General features: G+C 37.9%; 1 protein-coding gene across 1 annotated transcript in view; it reads left to right on the plus strand.

The window, feature by feature from the left end:
- Positions 1-3,698: 3,698 nt before the first annotated feature.
- Positions 3,699-20,349, plus strand: part of LOC134666485 (LIM domain only protein 3-like) — an 88,705-nt gene continuing 72,054 nt past the window's right edge. The window contains exon 1 of the mRNA XM_063523666.1: positions 3,699-4,137. The gene's annotated coding sequence lies outside the window, so the exon portion shown is untranslated. The remainder of the gene's footprint in view (positions 4,138-20,349) is intronic.

Consider the following 20,349-nt stretch of genomic DNA (forward strand, 5'->3'; position numbering starts at 1 on the left):
GGAAAACCCACCTCACCCCGAAGTGCCTCAGTATTTGGGGTGAGAGGGTTTTGCATACAAAGGTGATTTTGGAAGATTGTTGGATCGTATTTTTTTTTATTATGCGTATTACTATAGCCCCATTTTAAATTGGAATACATTATTTTTGTAGCAGTAGCCTTAAAATCCCTTCGCATCCCCCTCTCAAACCTTCTCTCCCCATTCATAACCCAACTCTCCCCGCGAAACCTACTCACCCCATTTTACGGTACTTAGGTGCCTTAGAACAAAATTCTGTATTTTTTAGATAAATTATGTAATATGTTTTATTTCTTTATGTTTTTGACATTTTGAAAATAGCTGTCAAAACATACATGTTTCCCTCATCATCATCTTATCAGCCCTTTATCGCTCACTGCTGAGCATAGGCCTCTCTTCCAGTACGCCACATGTACATATTTCCTCGAAGATTAATCAAAATTATGTAATTTTAAGTAAGTAACGTAGTGTCCACAACATGAGATAAAGTTGTTATAAAGGCGCACTCACACAGCCGTCGCGGGCCGGATCATGGACTCGGCTAAACACAAATCAACACCGATTCTCCATTTGTTAGACACGGGAATGTAATTACGGCCGGAACACTTGCCAGGGGGGACGGCTCCGCGTCATTCAGGCTTTTAGTTTGAGCCTCGACAACGATTGTTACTTTGGATTCATAACGTATATCGACTCTAATCGGTGATAAAAATAAACGTCTGAAGCAGCTCTAATGGAAGCGTGAGATAATTAATGACACATAAATATTGATTAAAGTTAGCGTTAAGTGGTCCTTAATTATAGTACTTAGAGCGGATGGCTCCGATTGGACGTATTAGGTATACATTTTATTAATGCGTCGTTTGAGTTGCATTAATTCTTAATATTTAACGAAGATAAAGTGAAGTCTAACTCAATTATTCATTAAGACAAGTACGATTGGAGATTGGAGACTCTAAATTTGTAATATAGTAATATGTCCTGAAGAAGGGTCATATGATTAAAAATCAGCAAGGTGGGTAATTATTAATAATCAATTACAATTTACGAATAAAAACATGTATTCACCTGTTATTAGATTAGCACTTAAAAGTTAAAATTATCATATATTATTTATTTGGTATGTACTTATTAAAACAGATATTAAATAACAAAATAAATAAATCATAAATCTAGCCCTAAATTACCCTGAGGCATTGTTCCCAGGACGCTGGCCGCGTTCCTCCTCTGCACAGCGAGGCTAAGTTTTTGGTGTTGTTGAAGATACAATAAGTAGTGTGCTAGCTATAACCTTAATAACAAGCTGCAGGGCGAAGTCTGGGCGGAGTCGTGACACGCGTTAAGCTAAATTAATAAACTTGCTGCAGTCCGGCGTTTATTAAAAAACACTCATTAAAGCAGAGGAAAGTAGGTGAAGTCGCCGGTGGGGACAGCGCCGCTAATTGCGCCGCCTTTATTGCTTAAATAAAGTTTTAGTGGGGGAACAAGTTTTAATTAAAAATGTGAGAATAGTTTTTAATAAAGGACTGGCTCGGTGCGCGTATATTGCGAAACTTTGAGCAATACGCTTACAGGAAGTACTGCGTCGGCGCCCGGCGTCGCCTGGTTACAAGGATGGTTAGGCTGAGCGCACACGACGGTTACTGCCGGCTCATGACATTGTAACACTTATGGCGGTATAAATAAGATCGTATCAGATTTTTGGCGGCCTTTGTTATGTAACATATTATTGCTAGGCTAGTGTCTGTACCTTATTAAGCTCTTTATACGCCGCTATCGTTGAGTGGATGGCGTGCGTGCACCGTGCTTAATGGATGACTCACATTAGACCGGGCCGTGTCCAGACCGGAGCTTCCGGTGCATCGTTTTCTATGGAAAGAATGACGTGATCGCTTGTCATGTCATAGAAAATTAAGCACCGGAAGCTCCGGCGCGGACACGGCCCGGTCTAAGTCAAGGAATCTCATGTGAGAAAGCTACTCGCTGAAGCACATGTTGTATTTGCTTTTCTTGGCATTCATATCAGCGAAATTTAAGATTTTAAAATCAAACTGTACATTTAAGTGGAATTTATTATAATAAAAGAAATTAAGTTACCTACATTATATTGGACCAATAATTAATTTAGTTACCTACTTAACATGACTTATACGAATATGTGGCAGTGGCAGAGTGGCAATATAAATAGCAATAAATAATTAGACAAATTCCGTTCTGATAAATCAATACATTGTGACAAACGACGTAGGCAACAGAAGAAACTAATAATGGTCTTGATTTACGCCCGCCCTTGTTATTACGACTCATGTGAAATGTAATTTCGGCATTGCGCGTCGCACACATGGACGGGGCGAGTGTGCAATACGTTTAATAAAGGAGGGACGAGAGTAAATCCTTCAATTTCGCCGGCACACAGCGGCGTATTCTCGTTAACCGTGGCAATAAGTTAAACGGGCGGGCCGCCCGGGCCCGCTGCCCGCGCCGCGCCGGCCGCTTCAGGAAATTAAAAAGGTTGCTCCATGCTCACCGCGGCGCGGCGATCCACGCGCGACTGACGAACTCGACACCTCACTAATCATTATTTATTAACAAGTCACTAAAGTATTATCAAATTCACATTTTATACCTATACGGTCAGTTGCAATTAGCATCTGACAGGACTAGCATTCGAAGTTTAGAGCTCGGACAAGTAGCATTTTGTTTGGTTAAATAGATAGGGCCGTGGAATTTTTTTTTAATGCAAAGGACGTTAAATAAACACATTGAAATGCCAGCGTGAGTTGCAGTAACCACATTGGCACACATGACTGCCATTATGTAGTTATAATAACATAGTTTAAAGTGGCAATGCAAGCGGTCGATTTTAATCAAAGTTCCTTCATTTCAAACTTAGCTCCGGCAGTGCGCGGTGTAATATGGGGCGAATGTAACTCTCGAACAAAGAATACAGCTCACGTTCCCGCTTTGGCTGTACTCCTAATTAGATGTTCGATGAAAGTGTAATCAGACGGCGGTCGGATCCGGGACGTAATTAAACGGCGCAGGCGAAGAGTGATTTATTAATAGAAAAGCTCGAGCCGTAATGAAATACTGGGCGGACAATGGTGAGGGCGGCCGCTCGGTGGAAATTAAATTCTCAGCGCCGATGCACGGAACTGGACACCGGTCGCCGCACCGGCCGGTCGTCTGCTACTTCTTGGCCACCGCTGACCGACACTTGCTTAATAATTCACACAGCGGTGACCACCGCGCCCGGCCGACTCCTATTACCGAGAACGTATGGAGGAGTATAAATTTGTCGGCGAGGGAATGTAAAGAAGATTGGTTTCCTAGTGGAGCGGGTGCGGAGAAAAGGGGTGGAATTGAATTTAGGCCCGAATCCACTAGCGGAGTGATATTACTTAACTATGTATGTAGTGTTGCGGGACGTGACGCTTTTACATCCGATCACGCACTCACATTTGATTGCGGCTAAAAGCTCTCGCCGAATCCGCAATTCCACAATGCATACATACACTTACGTTTTAAAACGTTTAATGGATAAGTGAGCGCGATAAGTGGGTCTGTGATCATCGATGTAGCCCTGCTGCAACGATGTTAAGCTGTGTTAGAGTATACTTTTTCAATTAGAGTATTGAAGCGTTCCGACTCCGTCATTATATTAGAGTGTTGTTCCATCCACCCCGAGCCCGACGCCCGCCCTCGGCGCCGCTCGCCGGCCCGCGGCCCGCGGCTCACTCCGCCGCGAACCCTCCTCGAGAGTACACGCGTCTGATCGCGGCCTCTGCTCCGTAAACTTTACACGAGACGCTCGCCGGTATCAACAACCTCCTATCAATCCTATCCCAAATATTAATACATCGCGCCCCATCGATCTCCGTGCGTCGGACACACAACCCCTTCATTCCATTAAGGATTTTCCGAGTTTCATTAGACCGGTATCAATAAATCTTATTGAAAGTGCCAACTGGAGTGGACAAATACAAATAAGTGCTCCATTATCGTGACTGTGAAATTGTTTATTGTGGATTGTTGAAGCCAGTTCAGAGAGGACCGTTTACTTAAAGTGCTTCACTTACTTCCTTCTCAACGTAATTATACGAAAAGCCGTTTTTTAAGGTAAGACGTCAAATCTCCTGAATTTCAGGATGTAACATAACGCTTGGGTGTTAAGTAATAAATTGCGATTTTTTTTAAAGACTTATATAATATTGTTTTATAAGTTATAAGTGGCACCTAACTGTAATTTTATAAGTTATAAGTAGCTCGACTAACAAAATAGAAGCGCCTTAATGATTTGGTACAGAACTTAGATTTATGGGAGTTTTAATTAAACATGTCATATAATGTCATTTTAATGATCCATTGTATAACCATGATCTATTATAATAATTAAAAAATACAACATTTCGCTTTTTAGATTATTCCCAAGATTTGTTTATTTTGAAAGTTATCTCGTATCAAGCAAATTTATTTAAGTACTATTACTTAGGTAATTATTTACTTGTAATGTTCTCGCTCGGAAATCACATACATTAATTAACTCGTACGACCGGTTATAAAATAAGGAAAACAACTGCTTACAAAAGCAACCAATAATGGGTGTGGGAAAATTAAACGGCACGATTCGGGAAATGGATTAGACATTCACTAGATATGAAATAGTAACGATATGTGACGTTCCAAGAGAAAAGGTACCCTATGGCGGTTGGCGCTTACGCTATTATTAAAGCCGCTACAATATTATTGCGGCCATAAGGTAGGTACCTTTTGCCGTGGAACGTTACATATCGTTACTATTTCATATCTAGTGAATGTCTAGTTCATTTCCCGAATCGCGCCGTAAGTCAACTTTTCCGAAAAGGCGCGCGAAAATGATCCCCGCGCAAGCACAGCCGCCGGGCGAATAACTGTGGCCTATTTTATAAAGCTACAAGTTACAATTTATAAGCGGAAGTCTCGTTCTAACACACAGGGTTAGAAAGAGACTTCCGCTTGTAAATTGTAACTTGTACCTTTATAAAATAGGCCACTGGCCTTTGTTGTCAGTCGTTAACTGTCAATTTAGTTATTAAACTAATTAGTAAGTGGAAACTGGGACAACGTGTCACCTCTCGACTTTTGATAACGATAACAAGGTTCATCATTAGGACAAAAACATTATTAGGTGCATTCCTCCTTTGATATCGGGGGGCACGGCAGTGCCCCCGCCAAGTCGAGCGCGAAGCAAACACTGCCGTACCATCCTTTACTGGAACCATTTCGCCGCATTTTCAGGCCCCTATTTGAGAACCTCTGGATAAGACCAGAACGCAGAAATTTTGGTCATCCAGTAAGCTATAATCACATACTTAAAATCCAAAATTTCAAGTCTGTAGGTCATTTAGTTCCGAAGTTAAGCGAAAGCAAAGTTTCGCATTTATGAAACTCACTCATGATCATCAGAATAGAACTAGTACTTCCCATAAACTCAGAGAGCTGAAATTTGGTACAGAGTTAGGGTTTAATGGCCACATAAAGGGAAAATCTAAAAATATTGCAATATCAGTCACGTTTTAAAGATCTAAGAACTGCATCAGTAAGTTTGTAATCCCATATAAATATATGATATTACAAAGTTACTGTTGCAGTTCCTACAAATAGTAGGTAAAGTAAAGTAAAGGTACACTACGATGTACGATGTGAGTAATTGAGTATGAATGAAGATATGTTTAGTTATGATATGTGTATACATAGTATGGGTATGAGTACCCGAAAAGAAGGACTGCCTACAAAAAGAGATGAGATCCCATCAAAAACATTACATGTAAAAAGGTGCAAGTCTCGCAACGCTTTTACTACAAAAAAGTTTTGAGATGTAATGTGAAACCAAGTCGGTTATTTTAATCAGTGCCAGGGGGTGTTAAAACCGTATCAATAAGATATCTTTAATTTGTAATACGTATAATGACTTGGCCATCGCACGGCTGCATAATGACAAAAGGATCATCGTCACCTATTAAAAATAATTCTAATTGAACATAACGCTAGCGCTAATTGCAGTTTGAGCATTACACATATTTACGAGTACGGTACGAGTAAAGCATTATGTGCGATTGCCAATTCATTATATGATGATTAGTGACGGATTACTGATTATTATTTAATTATTAGATTTAATGAATAGGCAATACGAAAAACTGTTGCTACTGTACAAGAATCAGAACCGGAAAAAAAGAAAAGGAAGATTTGTAATAATAAAAAAACTACTCCTAAAAAGAAAAAAAATGTGTTAAATAAGAAAATCTAATAAAATAAATCAATATGCCCACGTTTCTACAAAAAGAAGTGAAATCCCACCAAAAACATTCTGTAAAAAACTAGCCAAGTCTCGATGGAGCTGCTTGTTTATCTCTAAAAAGTAATGAAATCTAGACAAAGTCGTGCCAAGTCTAAGGTTCCTTACTGCGATTTCTTTATTATTATAGTTAATGTTGTGTGACTTGGCCGTTGAAGGGTACACAAGGGTACAAAACCAGGTGCTCCATGACACCATTGCACCAATCTGCCATTGCACCAAAAAGAAGTGTTTGTTTCAGGCTCGGCCATACATAAGTATTATTGAAATACGCAGCTTTATCAAGCCTACAATTGACTGGTTATTGAATCAACGTTTTCCAAGTGGCAATTTTCCATCGTCAATGGGTAGCGGTCCTGGCGACAGATTGGTGCAATGGTGTCATGGAGCACCTGGTTTTCTACCCTTGTGTACCCTTCAACGGCCAAGTCACACAACATTAACTATAATAATAAAGAAATCGCAGTAAGGAACCTTAGACTTGGCACGACTTTGTCTAGATTTCATTACTTTTTAGAGATAAACAAGCAGCTCCATCGAGACTTGGCTAGTTTTTTACAGAATGTTTTTGGTGGGATTACATATTGCTGTTACCAACAAGCAGTCTATTGCAGTATAAATCATGTAAAAATAGTAATATACCTATTTAAATTTATATAGTAGGTATGTAGGTAAAATATAGGTTTAAAACCAGTAAATTAATACGTTAGTAGGTATGTTGATACATAACGGAAACTATACTTAATTAGGTACATCTCGTAGTAGGTAGGTAAATGTCATAGAAGTTAATTATTCGTTTCCTTCAAGTTCGCAGTTCATTTTATATAATGTTCATATTCATACACATGTGCTTTTGCAAAAACAAAACTAAACCGCATCGATTGAAATTGTATCAATCGCACTTCAATCAGGATTGACAATGTTTATCGTAGGTTCTAATCACGATTGATCATCTCGGGGATGTCTAATACCATAAACTTGTTCAACATTGCCTAGTTTGGCATTTGATAGAGAATCCCAGTTGTTAAAGCCTATGTTTGGTTATGTAGGCAATATCGAGGTACTTTATAGTTCCTTTATTTATGTAGAAGTTAAGATGTGTTTAATACAAACAATTAAAATGATGCCGATGTCTCCTTAGTACGTACATGCTCCCTGGGAAAGTAGTAAAAGTAGCGCACTTGGTTCACAGACGACGCAACAAAAAGAGATCCGCATTAGATTAGCTCCTCGACACTCTCTTGACATCAGGCGGCATTATCACCGCTTGGTGACTATGGGCCCGATTCGGATTTTGAAATAGACATCTATTACATATCTTTTAGACATCACCAAGATACGATAACGATATGTTTAAGATCTAACCTGTCAAATTTTACATTTGCGCGATTCTGGAGATACTCTTGAACGATTTCCTCAGGATATGACTTAGAGATCCAATTCATATCTAATAGATATCTTACTCTATCTAACGTAAAAGTGACATTGGTTGCCCGAATTGCGCTGCAAAAGAGAACTAGTTGATTTCTAAATTATAACGTATCTATGTAGAATGGATCTAGTACGTGTCGTCTCTTGTGAATATCTTGAAGTTCGAATACGGCAGAATGTTCTTATCTGTAACCAAGTAACAACCACCTGTAACAATGTAACTAATTACCTACTGTATCTCGTTATTGTTAGAATTACTTGTCTTCGAGTTCAACATTGAACTAATTAATATTTTTTATACGACCTTTTAATACAAAAAGGAACTTCTACGCTTTATTCCTAGACATTTGTTAAACATTAGTGTTTTTTGCGCTAAAATTAATCAAGATCGAGTAAGCTACAAGTGCTACGCACGTAGCGCAGATGCCACTAATTAAAACCGCGAGCTAATATAATTTGTTTTCTGAACAGATGTTTTTAATGAAGTTATCTCATTAACTTTTGATGATGGTACGTGTAATTAAGTTTTATTATCCGGCGATAATTCTATACAGCGTGGTGCCATACCGTGGTCATTAATAGATAAACATTTAAGTAAACAACTACTTACTTAATTAGAATTAGGTATTATGTACTATATAATAATATGTGTGACCTGTAACAGGGAAACCACTTAATATTAATATAATTTACTGCGAAAGAGAACATTGCTTTAAGTACCGACTAGGTATATCTATTTACATATACTAATCTACTTATTTGTTATATTTTATTTCATTTACATACGTTACTTTTGCGACAGAAAATAAATTTTCCATTAAGTGCGCCTTTTTCGATTGTCTTTTTAATTGAATATATTTTTAAGCGGTTGCATAATGAGCTCTCGTTAATTCTTGGAGTTATCCCGCCATATTATGTTATTCATGTGTGACGTCCCACGGGAAAAGGTTCCTTATGGCGGTTGGCGCTTACGCTATTATTAACGCCGCTCCGATATTATTGCGGCGCTATGCGACGTAAGCGCCAGCCGCCATAAGGTACCTTTTGCCGTGGAACGTCACATGTTAATACGAGGGCCCGAGGTTAACGGCAGGGCTAGCACGACGCGGCGCGACGCGTAATGACGGCCGGTGGATTAGTCGCGCGTATGCGACCCCACGCCCGCTTGTTATTTTAATTATTGTGTCTTAATTAAAGTAGGCTCGGGCACGTTTACCGCGCTACACAATGGGCTAGTTAGCGTGACGTGATTCGGTAGTTGCGCGAATATTACGAGATTTACATTGGAGCTGGGATGTTTATTAAATTTAACGCTTTTTTGACGAATGTTGCCTATTGTAGTAGTAATCACTTTATTGTATACAACATAGGCTTACATAAAAATTCACAGAAATAGACGTACAAAGGCGAACTTATCCCTATAAGGGATAGTCTCTTCCAGCTAACCTTCGAGTAGATGAGGGGAGAATTCAAATGAGATAGACAAACTAGATAATTTAGTGTTGTCGTGTGATTGCTTGGAAAGATTTTTGTTGTTATTTGTTTGTAGATTAGGTATTTTTATCTTTTTAAATAGCTGCTAGCTATTACAATGTCACTGATACTTATATGCATACATTATGGCGTTTTTCACTAAGTTGTCATTAGTTATTATTAAACCAAGAGCGATTTAAAAACTACATATAATCTTATAACTAAGTAATAACTTTATAATGACATTTTTGCCTCTAAATGTAGTCAAGAATACACCTTTAAAATCTGTCGGGTTTAACCAGCCCACGGTGTATATAAGATTGAGCCAGAAACAACAACAACAAGCATTGCATGCAAAGTAGCAAATTTAATTGATGTTATGATGTAAATATTGTAAATAACCATCTACTCTATCAATTATCATGCAAAAGAAAACTTAAGTAGGTATCTACTAATTAAACACAATTATAACTAGAACGAATATTAATTAATTCATAATACTTAGTAAATATGCAATGAAAAATTCAATGAATGCAGTAGTTTTTGCAACATGCCATTAAAGATGGAACAGTTGCGATACACAACAAAAACTGAAAACAAGATGTGTATTGTACTTATGTGGAAACTAATAAATAAGGTATTTATTACTTATGATTGAATGAATAATGGGAATCGAACAATACTGCTATAAATAATTCGCTTTCATTAGCTTATTTCACATGTTCGTTTGTCGTTATGTAGTTCATTAAACAACATGCATTTCTAACCATTCAAATGACGACCATATCATAAAAATGACGATTCCAAACATCATTATTTATGCGAAGATTCGATGCTACAAGAGAAGGAAAAAGGAGGTCGTGAGGTGTGGTATAATAAATTAAATTAATGGTGACGCAGAAAACAACATTAGGCATAAAATGTTGTATTTCTTTTCATTCAAAATTTCGTGAAATTAAATAATTATATAGGTACCTATCGTATATTTAAATGTCAATAGAATATTGTAATAATTAATGTATTGATTGTATTAAATTTACTGTCACTGCAAAATTTACTATGACAATATACATTCTATTCTCATTCTCATCATATAATTATATCGTCGTTTTTAATACAGTGAAACCTGGTTAATTGGCACCTGGATAAATGGAAAACCTCAATAATTGCAACCAAAACTCCGGTCCCGGTCCCTTGAGACCAAAAGGCCTCTATAATTGAAATTTTGGAACCTCTATAATTGCAATTTAGGTTTTAGTGCTTTTCGTAATTTTGCCTCTGTAATTGACCACATCGCAACCTAAGACCTCTATAATTGACACTGTGCTAAAAAATCCGTTATTTTTGCTCTTCTTTTTACCTCCATTATTGAAACGAGTCTTACTTATTACCTCTGTAATTGAAATAATGTAGTTGTAGACAGCAGAAACAATATTTTAATAGCAATGATCATTTTTAAGTAAAATGATCTTCATCCCGATATTAATTTATTTATTGGGTAATTTATCTATCACAGCCTGTAGTAGGTGAAATACTTTTAATTATCTCAAAAACAAAGTATGGTTTTTACATTCTAATAAAACTTTCTTCTACAATTCAAGGGATTTTTTTTAACCCAAATGATTATATTATTAATAATAAAATAAAGTAGTAAAAAAAAATTAAGTGTTAAAGTAGTAGTGTAAAAGTACAAGTATAGACATAAGCAATTATATAGACCAAAACCCAGAACGTAAGCGTGTAAATCTACTTTCAAAGGTTATTTGCACCTCCATAAAAGAAATTTGTCAGAACGCAACCTCTATTAATGAGAACCTCTATAATTGACACAACGATTTTTTGAACCTCGTTAATTGACACGACCTGCTTAAATGAAAAACCTGGTTAATTGACAAAAAATGGCCGGTCCCTTGAGATTGCAATTATCCAGGTTCCACTGTATTACCTATAAGTGCAAGAGTAATTACCTAATTATAACAATAACAAAACAATTATATCAGCTTATTATAAAATGCCTTTGTGTGCTTGCTTTTTTGTCAGGATGTACCATCATCATCATCATCATCACGCTCCGCGATGTTACGCCATTTAGGCCCACTTGCACCGTCCCACTAAACCGGGGTTAAGCGGTTTAACCGTCAACCCAGTGTCAAATTGTACTGGTAACCATGGTAACTCCAGGTTTAACCGGCTAACCCCGAGTTAGTGGTATGGTGCAAGTGGGCCTTAGGGTCCTAAGCTAAATTGGTTGTTCAATACTTACGCTATAGAATTTCCAATTTAACAAGAACCCTAATGGCTTAATGGTGCCTAAGGCCCACTTGCACTATTCTACTAACCCGAGGTTAACAGGTTAAACCTGGAGTTACCATGGTTACCAGTACAATTTGACACCAAGTTAACGGTTTAACCGCTTAACCCCGGGTTATTAGGATGGTGCAAGTGGGCGTGGCTCACTCCGTAATTTCGTCGCTTTGCTACAGGTAGCTAAAAGTACCTAATATGTACGAATGGATGTCCGTTCGACCCCAATTTTGGGGTTTGCCATAAGCCGAGCGTGGCGCTGACGCCACCTAGACATATCTGTGCTGATCGTAACAGACGCGTTTTGTTAGGAAGTGAGTCTTCTGTGCCTAGTATTATTAAGTATTTATTCTGTGGCCTTAGTGGCATAACCATCCCGTGTGGCGACTATACTCGTAGCTCGATGGCGCGGAGCTGAGCGTCGATTAAGAATATTACTACAGTTGCTCATTAGAGGTTACGTTAATGATCTCCGCGGCCCACGCGACAAGTTTCCCAAGTTTAAACCATCGTAACTTAATGAACCGACTACAAGCGACAACTAATGTACTACAAACTACATAGTGTAGTAAACATTAAATAATTTTACGGTTTAGACTCACTTGTTTTTAGTCATTCGCGCGACATGGTTCGGAGAGCCTAGGTCTCCTTTCTCAAGCACTAATAATAGTGCTAAAACAAGTGAGTCTAATTCGTAAAATTATTTGATATTAGTATGTCTCACAGTAGTTTAAATTCGATTGTAGTAAACACTTTTAATGTGATTCCGTGAAAAAATATTGAAATTTCCACCTCCCATTTTATTTTTTTGGAGATGATTTCAACCTGTTTTTTAATCGAGGTTATAAAATACTCGTATCTGTGTGGAAAATTTCATTCACATCCATGCATCTGTTTGTGCGTGATTGGGTAACAAAACACAAAATTTTCCTATTGACAGCTTAAGATGAACGCGAGAGACACAATTTACACCGCAGAGACGATTCGAAATTTTATCATTTCAGCATCATTCGTCCTTCTGACCTTAAATGAATAACGGATTTAAAATTCTAATTGGCATTCGAGTGACCTAATGATAAGACTTGAGATTCTTTATCACGTTATTATTATCACCTAGTATTGGTTTGCTGCTGCACTAACTTCACCAGTGCACTGGCAAATTAGCGCCATGTTCGGCTATGTGGGTAGGTTACTGTGTCCATGTCAGGCCCCGTGCCCGTGTAGGTAAGGCACCCAATTAGAGTAACAACAATAAATTAATTAAGGCATTGTAAAATGATTGTCGGAATGCGAATAGACTTCACATCGTGTCTCAATTATAATTGATTCCATTAACAAAGCTTCGCCCATAATTGAAAGTAGACAGTTTCAGCAAAAGGGAGGGTAAGGTAATTACAAGATCCAATTTAGAATTGCCAACTCTACACTTTGCTGTTAGTTTCAAACAAAAGCTTAATTAATTAAGTCGAGAACAATTAAGCTCACTGCCGTAATATTCTCAGCAATTACGTGGAATTCGACGTATTTTGTAGTCGTCGGTAATTGCCAACGAGACTCGAATCTGATTCTATCTGACGCTAATACCGCACACACCCATTAATTATCCGCGAATACTTAATTGGAAAATTTACGTGCAATAGCTACCTAATTATTTAGGTAAGCAGACACGTAACCGCTTAGATTTCTATATAAATAAACACGCCTTTGAAACGAAATATCATACATACTCTGTATACCTACTTTAATTGGAAATTATAAGTAACAACTTTTTTTAATAGCGCTCCATGTCCGTTGTATATGAGTATGTCGCTTAGCATGATAGTATATTGCTAGTCAGGACCAGTTAGTAGTGTGACTATCACGTTTGATCGGAGGGTGGTAATGAGTGTTGTTAGGCGTCGGGCGCGTGTACTCCTAGTTTAGGTTTCGGCTGTCAATTTGGATGTATGGGGTCTAATAAATCAGCGGCGTCGTTAGGCGCGCGGGCCGCTAACTGGCAGGTAGGCGCATGTAACGAGACACATTTCCCAGCGTATCCTTTCAATTAGAGGCGAGCTGACGCGGAGGCGGTCGCGGGAGCGAGCGCGGGCGGCCCGCCGCGCCGGCTGGACACCGCCAGACTTGCTCGTTACGCGCCCGCCTCGTTAGGGGAATTGTTTGTTCGAGTATGTAAAAATGTGTTTATTTGCACATACGCTCTGGGGTAAAAATATATGAAAAGACCCTTTTAAGACTTTTAATGATTTCCCGGCAAAGGGAAATTGGGTTAGTTATTTTCCCCGGGGTTGCCCCTCGTTAAGTTTTAATGGGGTAGCTACGACGTAATCAAATGTACTTATTTAAGTTAACGACGTTTACTCCCTAAACGTTCGTGTACTTTGTCGTCAATAGAACTTATTAAACGGGGAGCGGTAGGCGAGTGTGGTCACGTGGTTTCTTTGTTCTTCTCGCATTAAAAAGCCGGACTAATTAAGGAGCACGATGTTGTTAAACGACGTACGAGCTATAGTTAATTAGGAATATGCGTATTTAATGTGTACTTTCTAAGGAACACGGTAACATAACGAGTGAGCGGGCTTCCGGCTCGCCCGGGGCGCAGTCGCCGTATACCTGTTAGAACGCCTAATTAATCTCTAGTTAAATGTCGACGTCTCGCTTCTTTTTGCCAGGAACTCGGCTCATTAGACCGACGAGGCATGTTGATTACATTTTGCAGCGCTTATTAGTGCAAACTCTCATTAGGGGCCACTATTGTTGTAATTAAACAAGAAGCAACATCGACGACGGCTAAGCCGGAGCGCGATCGAATGTCGCCCCTGCGCCGTTGCGATAAGTACGCGAGCGCCTGGCTGTTTATACGTATTGTGTGAATTTAATTATCAACTCAATAGTTACACAGTCGAAGAATGGAGCGAAGGGGGAGTTCTTATGGCGTCTGACACGAATCCATTGTTAGCGCGCAAAAACCGGAGGTTTGTTTAGAAGTGGTTTACGCAATTACGGAGGTGCTCTGTTCCGGTGGGTGTAAGGCGAGCCCGGGCGTCGGGCGTCGGGCGTCGGGCGTCAGTTTAATTGGACAGCCGCGAGCGCGGGCCTGCAGCGGCGGGTGCTCCAGCCTAACACTTCTAATTGGCTCGCCGCGTATGTGAGCTTTTGTCTGGAACACCTCGTCGTCGCTACTTGTGCCTCTATGACTTATTACTGCACTGTAAGGCTACCACTCCTAACTACTCAAACCCTCTACTAAAATACCTACATCACTAACTAACATGTAGGTAGTAGGTACCTACACACATTCTCAATGACATACAATGACAGGGTAAAATAACAATATAGTACTTATATAAAGGCAACTATATTTTCTGGCACGTAAAGGAGACCATCGATTTTCGGCCCACTTAGAACTGATTGCGTATCTACAGTTAATACTGTTTTGTAAAATAAATACTTACCTACATATTTTATTACGCAATATAGACAAAATATAGTCTGAAAAGAAACTGGAATTGTAAATACAAAATAACAAGAATGTTTTCATCTTCCACGCAATTCATTAAGATTTTTATTGGTATTTAGGTAAACAAGGTTTAGAATCCCATTGATACGCTTAGCAACACCTAGAGTTGGACCAAAAAAAGTCTGCAGCGGATTTGATAGCCCACGCAGTGCAAGCGTCATTTATACGACATTATTTCATAAGTAGAAGTTTGACGTTTAAAATAACACTTTCACTGCGTGGGCTATGAAATCCGCTGCAGACTGTTCTTGGTCCAACTCTAATGATTTTCCATCGTATTTTCACGGAAACGTAGGTGCGAACGAGATTTTTTGGGGATAAATGAAATCATAGATAACATAACAACCCCAGTTCATATTTCGTTTTCAAATCCATTTCTCGCTGATGTATATATGCTGGAGAGCTTCCGTGAATATAGTCTAGTAGTTGGTACACATGTTTTTTATTGTTTGTATTCCTGAATAACATTTCACTAACGAGTATCTAGCCGTTCCCAGAAATACTAATTGGTTGATGTTAAAACAAACCAGCGCAATTACTGATCCCTATTGTATGTAGAAGTTTACTCAAACATTGAGACTCCACAGTACATTTAAATGATCATATTGATCATAGTTGTGACTTGTTGTTTCTGTGGGTTTGTTTTATCATTAGCTAGGGATAATTTAAGGAATAAACAAGTTTAAATGAAGTGTTAAAAATATAAAGTCCTCAGGAAATAATTTATAATTAGTACTAGGTCAATTTTAACTCATCACTCAACAACAACATTATACACCAGGCGCTAGGCGGGCAAGAATGGCACAGTTGTAGTGCATAATTGTTTTTCCGTCGTATTTTCTCGGATACTTTCGTATTGGTCATGTTACATCAGTCAACGTCAGTACTTTTCGTACCGAGACGGACTAACATAGCAAAACACGTTCGTACGTTTAGTGAAAATACGATGGAAAATAATTATGCACTACATCTGTATATATGTAGGAACGCAGCTAATATACCTCCCTAATCAGTGCCTACCCTAGTTAAAAAACTCCCAACGCCCTGAAGTAACTTGCCCATTAAAGTATTTTAAACATGTTAATTGATCGTTAAAATATTTTAACCACATGGCTGTAAGGTAATAGTGGGCTAATGAGAGTAGGTACACGAACGCTGAATAACATCACGAACATGAGGAGTTTCCTTGTATTGTGCCTCCTCGTTGAAATTAAAGCTTGTTTTATACAAGTCAGACTGCGGACAAAGCTACAGAATAAATAATAGTACTAGGTACAGAAGATGCACTCTCTAACAAAACGCCTCTGTTACGATCAGGACAGATATGGCCGCTAGGTGGCGACAGCGCCACGGAACGGATGTACTTTTCGCTACCTGTTGCAAAGCGACGAAATCGCGGAGTGAGCCACGCCTGACAAAGCCTAGACATGAACGAAAAGAGTATTTAAGAGCCCTTCAACGTGCACACTAGCGCCACAGCTAAATAATCGTGATTATTTAAATTTGACGAAAGATATTGAAAAAAGGGGGCCGCTACGTACTGTATTGTGTATTTAAGTACCTTTTGAATACTTACATCAAACTAGTTTTTATGTTGCTGGTTTCGTCGATCTAGGAACTCAAAACAAAAACGGCCGTTTTAACTTTGGACGCATAGATTGACGAATCCAGCAACATAAAAACTAGTTTGATGTATTCAAAAGGTACTTAAATACACAATACAGTACGTAGCGGCCCCCTTTTTTCAATATCTTTCGTTAGTGTGCACGTTGAAGGGCCCTTAAGTCAGTTTTCACACTGGTTCTAATTTCGACCGCGGCGCCAATGTGATAGGTATTTAATCCATCGTATAACCCTAGTCGACACATTGGCAACCTATTTGTAACCGTTTCATTTTACCGGACTAAAGCGAAATCATCCATTTATAACCCATCTTCGTGCCAAATTGATTTTTCTACTTGAAACACTTTTAGACGAAATCGGTTGCGACAGGTACCCGAATGCCGTAGCGATCTTGGAGATTTTGTTTCATATTTCAAGTTTATTTACGGTGCGAAACGGGAGAAACACAGGTAGGGCGAAGCTAGACTTGCTTCGATGGGAGACATGATGCATTTTGTAAAAAAAGTGCCAAAATTAAAATATGTACATATTAACAACACTCGTTTACATAACAGTTCCTACGAGACATGCACAAAAATAAATATTTAAATAAGTTAAATACTAACCATGTACCTGGCGAAGGCTCTCAGACTCCCTCTAACCAATAGCGAAGCGCGCCACTTATCTTACTATAATATATTTATTTATTTATTTACATAAGGAGATCCAACAGCTAACTAAATGACAATGGAATCTTAAATATATATATATAGAGCATTGGTTCTAATATATTGGTTCCTGTAATTGTACAGGAACTCGCAAATAGATATGTAGTAAAAACATATACTTAAGTAACACGCATCACACACACACACACACACACACACACACACACACACACACACACACACACACACATACATCGCACACATGAAAGAGATAAGACTCAAACCAAAACTAACAACATTCGCTTACATAATCAAACCCTACTACCGGTGACAGGACACCAATTAAATAGTGTAAAAACAAAGAAAAAAAAAATAACTGAAAAACTAAGAACAAAATAAAGTGTTATGTTATAACTTAGATACTACAATCTACATATACAAAACACTCACTTACGAGATAAATAAAAAGTGCCTAATTGAAACACATTTCCGTCAATTTACGCCTCACGGAGGGAATGTCGCAATTAAATATATCAATATCAAGCTCTTTCGTTAGCTTCATATATAAAATCATCTTACTCAATAGTAAAGTAAGTACCTACAATATCAATGAAAAAGTAGGTTAATTAGTTAAGCTATTAATAACTTTGCTTACTTTTTTGTATCTATATCTGCCAACATAAATTTTATATGCCTAATGTGTAGGTATAATAATCGCACCGTATATTACTTTAATTGACTAACTTTTGCGTAATGCATAGATAAACTTATCAAAATTATTGTTTGTATTGCAGCTAATTACGTCACTCAGTAATTGGACTAATTAAGAATTTTAATTAAATTAATTACGTTGACAGTCATTGCGATCATTTATCAATTGTAATTATGCCCCGTCCCTGTTTGAGTTCAATAGCAGATGTTGAAATTCACACTGAGCGGTTGTGTAAAATGATAAGTTTTTTTCATCAATTAACGATATAACGCGAAATCAGGTTGTGAGAAAACGTTCCGTGTCAATATTTATTAATGACATGAATTAACAGTACAATGACAATATGGTGACAAGTATGTATTTACAGGTGATGTAAACAAGTACTTACATATACCTACCCTTGGGCGTAAAATAACCTACTCTTTGTACGTCCGCCAGTTAGGAATAACACCTTTTATAAGTGCATCTCGTACATGTCAATATCAGATGAAGTTGAGATTTTTAGACCGATAAAATAGTATAGCATGAGCAAAGCTTAAAATGCGTTTCAGCTTGGGCAATAATAAATAAATAAATATTATAGCACATTTTTTACACAAATTGACTAAGCCCCACGGTAAGCTCAAGAAAGCTTGTGTTGTGGGCACTCAGACAACGATATATATAATATAGAAATACTTAAATACATAGAAAACAACCATGACTCGGGAACAAATATCTGTATCATCAGATTCGAACCCGGGACCATCGGCTTCATAGGCAGGGTCAGGGTCACTACCCACTAGGCCAGACCGGTCGTCAATAATAGGTACTTTTATATTCAACTATTCTCCTTTATACTTATGCCTCATTTCTCATGAAATTTTATTAGATTCTATAAGGATTTTTTTCGATTCATTTTTTGTACAAAATGGCGTATTTGTGGTCGCGAGTTTTACAAGAGCCACTAGCATAGTTCGAGTGCGGTACTTCCCGAGGTGAAAAACTAATTATTGAGTAATTTAAACCGTTGTTTAGTTACTTTGTGTCACGTTTGCGCCGCGTGCGCAGCGCACAATGCATTTCAAGTCGTCCGGAAACAATAGCCGTTTAACCGCTTATTAAGACAACCTAATTAAAATCCCTTTTGTTGAATGTACCTAGTATCAATATTATATAGTAAGGAAATACATTTGCACGGTTGTGGCGTAATTATTTCTAAAATATGTGTTTTTAACGATAAAAGTCACATTTTCAATACAACACTTACAAAATACTGCATACCTAATATTCGTATAGCCGAGCCCATAACATGATATAACGCTCTTTTTTACTAGAAAAGTATACGCAATGTCAAAAAGTGACAAATACTAAACATAATATTATGTAATAGGTAATAGTGAATTATTTAATTCTAAATATTGTAGTCCTGTTATAGGTGCGAAGCGAATAGTACATATATAAGGAGCGCGAATGTGTGAACGCACAAAAGACAATCGTATTTTTTTTTAGTGTTCCGTACAAAACTTTGTTTACGGAACACTTATGGGATCACTTCGGTCTTGCAAATCAGTTAAATACGTTTTTCTCAGAGACCGTTTGACATAGATACCTAAAATTTGGAACAGTTATAGCAATTACCACCACTCATATTGTAAATAAGTCAAAACTGCTTATTTCGTATTAAAGGGGGAAATTTAGGGGGTTGAGAGGGGTAGGCTGAAACTTTTTTCATTTGTAAGAATCGTGTGGGGTACCATTAGAAAGCTTGCAAAAAATTGAGTCGATGGACTGATTTTGACTTCATTTTAGACTGCAATAGTTTGGTCAAAAAATGCATTTAAAGTTGCAAGTTTTCATACAAAATTTTTCACCTCTGTCCTGGCGATTTTCGCGAAAACTATAGCTAACAGGCAGCTGACCAGTCAATACCCAACTTAAAGAAGCATGGAGACGGCGGGAAAATTATCAGCTTAACTCTATCTTTATTAGTTTTTCAACTGCAGCTTGACCTTTGGTTGCTTAGGGCTAGCTAACTGATGCTTACACTGGTCAATTCATATTAAGCAGTAATTTTAACGAGAAACATCCTTAGTTAAAACTTTGGCATTGAAATTTATGACTTATGTCTTTGACACAAAGTTTAATTCTGCTTGCTTATTTTTGTGGGATATTTAATTTTATCTCAATATCCTACTATAAGTATGAGAGAGATCTACAAAATACGACCTTATTATATTGCAAATAAGTTTAAATTTCGAACGGGCTTTCCAACCAATGGACTAGGCATCTCAAAAATATGAAAAAT

The sequence above is a fragment of the Cydia fagiglandana genome, chromosome 8 (genome assembly GCF_963556715.1).
Source record: "Cydia fagiglandana chromosome 8, ilCydFagi1.1, whole genome shotgun sequence".
NCBI classification, from domain to species: Eukaryota; Metazoa; Arthropoda; class Insecta; order Lepidoptera; family Tortricidae; genus Cydia; species Cydia fagiglandana.